A 4,885-nucleotide genomic window follows, 5' to 3' on the forward strand; every position below is an offset into this window, starting at 1 on the left:
TGGAACTTTATTTGTACCTGACTCCCTTAGGTCCGACGTAATCACCTGGGGGCATACTTCCCGGATTGCCTGTCACGGAGGAGTCCATAGAACCATTAACCTCATCAAAAGACGTTTTTTCTGGCCCACCTTGGAGAGGGACGTTCGAGAATATGTTGCAGCCTGTTCCACCTGTGCTCGCTCTAAAACTTCCAATTCTCCGCCCTATGGACATCTATTGCCACTGCCTACGCCCAGTCGTCCCTGGTCCCACATTGCCTTGGACTTTGTGACTGGACTGCCTCCTTCCAAGGGTAACACAGTTATACTCACCATAATCGACCGTTTTTCCAAGGCAGCCCACTTCATCCCCCTTTCTCAGCTCCCCTCTGCCACAGAAATGGCTGAGATCCTGGTTAATCAGGTGTTCCGTTATCATGGGATTCCCTGCCACATTGTGTCTGACCGTGGACCACAGTTTATTTCCCAAGTTTGGAAAACCTTTTGCTCCGCCCTCGGAGCCACAGTCAGTCTCTCTTCAGGGTATCATCCTCAGTCGAACGGACAGGCGGAAAGGGCTAATCAGGAGTTGGAGGCAGCACTCAGGTGTCTGGCAGCACAGAATAACTCCGACTGGTCCAAATTCCTGGTGTGGGTAGAGTATGCCCACAACACTCACCACTCCACGGCCACGGGAATGTCTCCTTTTGAGGCCTCGTTAGGGTACTCACCACCTCTGTTTCCTTCTCAGGAGCTCGATCTGGCAGTGCCCTCGGTTCAACTCCATCTCCAACGGTGCCAAGAGGTTTGGCACCAAGCCAGGGCGGCTCTCCTCTGCACCAAGGAGAGCAACTGTCAGATCGCTAATCGTCACAGGGTGGTGGGGCCCGACTATCAACCCGGCCAAAAGGTTTGGCTTTCATCCAGGAACATTCCCATCCAGGCATCTTCCCGTAAGTTAGCTCCTCGTTTTATTGGCCCTTACGTCATTGACCGTGTTATCAATCCCTCCTGTGTCCGCCTGCGGCTGCCTGCTGCTCTCAAGGTTCATCCATCCTTTCACATTTCACAAATTAAGCCTGTTAATGAGAGCCCCTTGTGCCCGCCGTCCGCTTCCCCACCACCCGCCCGGGTCATTGACGGCGCGCCTGCCTTTACCGTCAGTCGGATTTTGGACGTCCGGCGCCGTGGTCGTGGATTCCAGTTTCTTGTGGACTGGGAGGGTTATGGTCCAGAGGAACGTTCCTGGATCTCCTGCTCCCTCATCTTGGACCATACCCTCATCGATGATTTCTTCCGTGCCCACCCGGACCGGCGTCCTGGACCGCCTGGAGGCGGTCGTTGAGGGGGGGGTACTGTCACGGTGCCTCTGTCAGCTACCTTCCCCCTCCCCTCTCTGCCCTGATCGCGACCAGCTGGTTCCACTCACCTCATCAACCTGCAGCATTCTTAAGGAGCCCTCGGATCATCATTCGACGTCAGTTCGTTGTTCCTCTACGGTGCTTAGTCTGGTCGACTCATGTTCTTGCTCTTGTCTGCCTTCGCCTCGCTAATTGCTTCTGTGCTGCTCACCCACAGGAAAAAACCTCCACGGGTGCTCCTCTGGTCGCAGTCTGCTGTTCATGCTCCTCGTCTGTTCCTGGGATCCAGCGTCATCCAAGCTCACTGGTTTCTGCCTCAATACCCTCCAGCCTGCCGCGCCTACGCATCAAGATCCTTCTTACCTCAAGTCTGCTCATTCACTGGCTGTGAATTAAATCCCTCATACTTACCAGACGATTCTTTGAGTTTTCTTCCGGGTTTTCAGCATTTGGGTCTGCTAAGTCTCACGAGATCATGACAAATGGTTTTATAAATCTGAATATTTCTGTGCGTACGCACGTCCTATGTTTCATCCGTACGCCACTTCTGACGCAAATCCTACGCAAAGTTTTATAAATGAGGCCCCTGGTCCGTGGAGAGTCATAAAGAGGAGCGGCCTAAGGTGAGAACAGGTGTGTCTTCCTGTTTCTTGAGGTTCAGTTGGCCACATCAAGGTCAGTGGGTTTGTGGTAGAGTGTCCACCCTGTGACTGGAAGGACGTGAGTTCAAATCCAGGTCAAGTCATACCAAAGACTCTAAAAATGTGCCTCCTTGCTTGACACTCAGCACTAAGGGGTTGGATTGGGGGGTTAAACCACCTAATGGTCGCCGTGCGTGCCTGTGTCTGCAGCTCCCCCAGGGGAGGGGTCAAATGCGGAGGACAAATGTCCCACACCTAGGTGTGTGACAGCTAAGGGTACTTTAACCTTAACTTTAAGGGACATCATGAAAAAGGAATGTTCCGTTGCTGTGTGTAGGAAGCATTCTAAAATGAATGGAAGCCACTTGTCCTCGTGACAAGTCTCGGTTGACACTGTTGTACGGTGCCCTTGCATCACACTCTAGTCGTTTAGTAAGGTGTGAGTGCATTCTTTTATTGAAAACAGTAAAAAATCTTGTACGACACACCTGTCTCTCACCTTCTTCACTCTTACTTACCCTTGCATCTTGTATTAGTATTCAGCACGACCTGTCATCGTAGTGTCTTCAAATTCGTACGTTACTTCGTGATGACGTCATCATTAGTCACCGGTGAGCTACATAAGCGCGCAGCTGCCAATGCTGGGAAAAGACACAACAACATTGGTTTTATGACTTTAGAAAATCATGCAAAAACAAAGCTCATTGCTTACATTTAAATGTAAACTTCCATGCTTCGAAGCACACCCATGTAAAGAAATGCAATTCGCCTCCGCACCACAGCGCGAAACGGATCACCCTACTAGAGAAGGGATAGCCAGCCTTAAGTCGCTATGGCTCCCCCTCAAAATAACAAGCTTGGAAACAACTACAGTGTCAAATAGCTCTATAATTGGAGCAATAGGGAGGAGCCAGGGAAGATGGGGAGGAACTTGGATTCAGCATTACTCTACTGGTTTACCAAATGGTCTATGACCTTGATACGTCATGCGGGCCACCTGCATCCCCCATACAGGATTGCCAATTTTTCACCCCCAGGCAGCCCATATCCTAAGATTTCCCCAAGTATTGAAGTACATTTTTGTTACTGACCAAATACGTATTTTCTGCACATTTATACAAATAAATTCTTTAAAAATAGCAACATGATTTCTGGAATTCCTTTTTTTTTTAACACTCCGTCTCAGAGTTGAAGTAAAACTGTACTGAAGATTACAGACCTCTGAGCTATTTCAGTTAGACAACCATGGAAAATACCTTCTTGGTTCCCTGTATTTTATTGATGTTAGTTTGTTTTTTCCTGGGTCAAAGGTTACCTGAACCTAATGGGAAAGTATGAATCTCAGAGAGATCTTTCAAGGGTAAAGCATAAACAAAATGATTGAGACAAAATTAAATGATCTCAGCCATTTCCAATGCTATGACATCTTGTGTTGCCAGTGAGAAAAGTAAAGAGCATAGTACTCCTTGTGTTTTCTACACCAAGATTTATTGTTTTGTGAAATTCTCATTTTGCTCATGCGTGCAGCTGGTTTTCTTTTCTCTGCGATCTGAAAGCAGCACTTTAGGATGATTCACTGAACATGCATCCTTCACCATGAGTGACTGCTGACAGAAGCATTCTGGGATGCAGTTTAGGGGTGGCGCACATCGGCATGCTCTACATGTTATCTCCAATCTGTCGGGACCGCATTATGAAACCGGCTTCAGGGACTCTGCTCATCATCAACCTTTTCACTCCTATTAAAGATTCATGGTGCTGCTTGTTTTTCTGTGGCAACACAACAGGACTCAGAGCTGCAGATGCCTGAGAAGTGAGAGGCAAACAATGGACTAGAAAATCCATAGAGATCATCTTTTATCCTGAAATAATATAGACAGATTATGTTAAAAGTAGAATTACTATGATTGGCAGAGGGTTCTTTTACACAGTTAATGAGAAAGTGTGTTGCTCCAGCATCACCAAAAATGTCAAATGAATAAAACTGAGTCACCTTTTTAAAAAATCTATTAAAAAAACAACAACAACATAATGGCCTGAAAAATGGCTGAACTAGTTTTAAAAATGTTGGGGATGACTACAAAAAGCTATTATACCTCATCAGTGTTGAGAGCAGCTCACCACAAATCAATGTATTGCAGTAACAGTTTTTAGTGCAACAGTGAAGACGCTGCTCATTTTTTTGTATTCCCCATCACAGTCTCATCAAGTTGAAACCTCAAACTCAGTAGGTTTAGGGGTCTGGTGTTCTTGTCGTGTCACCTGCTTTGTCGCAGTTTTTTATTTTCATTTGTTTTTATATTGTAGTAGGTTTAGGGGATGTCATCTGGTCTTGCTTTTAAAGTTAGAAGACGTTTCGCCTCTTATCCAAGAGGCTTTGTCAATTCTGAATTAGCTGGTTGAAGAGCTGTTATATATATGCGCTCATGGGGGAGGAGTCAGACCTGAAACTGGATGGTTTTGTCGACTTAGCTTACATGGTTTCTGGTCGTTAAGAGTCCTTAGTCCTCAGCTGGGGGTTGGGGAGCAGTGACCCCCTCCCCAAACTGGTCATCTCTTTCAGCTATTGACGACCCAGGTGGAACTGGTTTGGTTTGTTTAGTCATCAAAACACTGCCGTAGATGGGTGGAAGAATAAACCTGAGACCACCATTCTTATTAAGAGAAGGTTTGTCCTTCTTGACAAAGATGGCTTCTTTCACTCCTCGCTCAAACCATCCTTTCTCTCTGGCTAGAATTCGGACTTCACTGTCAAGTGGTTTGTGGCCTTCAGGTGTGGCCTTCACTGCCGACGGTGTCACCATTTCTCATTTCACCTGTTTTTTGTGCGTACGCCTGGGTCAGAGCTTGGGTGAAGGACCGCACATTTTCCCGTCAAGTTTGCTTTTTATAAATATCAATTAT

At 46.9% G+C, this 4,885-nt stretch overlaps 1 long non-coding RNA gene across 1 annotated transcript; it reads right to left on the bottom strand.

The window, feature by feature from the left end:
* Window positions 1-1,356: 1,356 nt before the first annotated feature.
* On the bottom strand, window positions 1,357-1,829 carry LOC110015565. The gene is made up of 2 exons (XR_002290777.1): window positions 1,752-1,829; window positions 1,357-1,680 (listed from the first exon to the last, which is right to left on the bottom strand). It is a non-coding gene; the product is annotated as an uncharacterized LOC110015565 (long non-coding RNA).
* Window positions 1,830-4,885: the final 3,056 nt, after the last annotated feature.

The sequence above is a fragment of the Oryzias latipes genome, chromosome 9 (assembly GCF_002234675.1).
Source record: "Oryzias latipes chromosome 9, ASM223467v1".
NCBI classification, from domain to species: Eukaryota; Metazoa; Chordata; class Actinopteri; order Beloniformes; family Adrianichthyidae; genus Oryzias; species Oryzias latipes.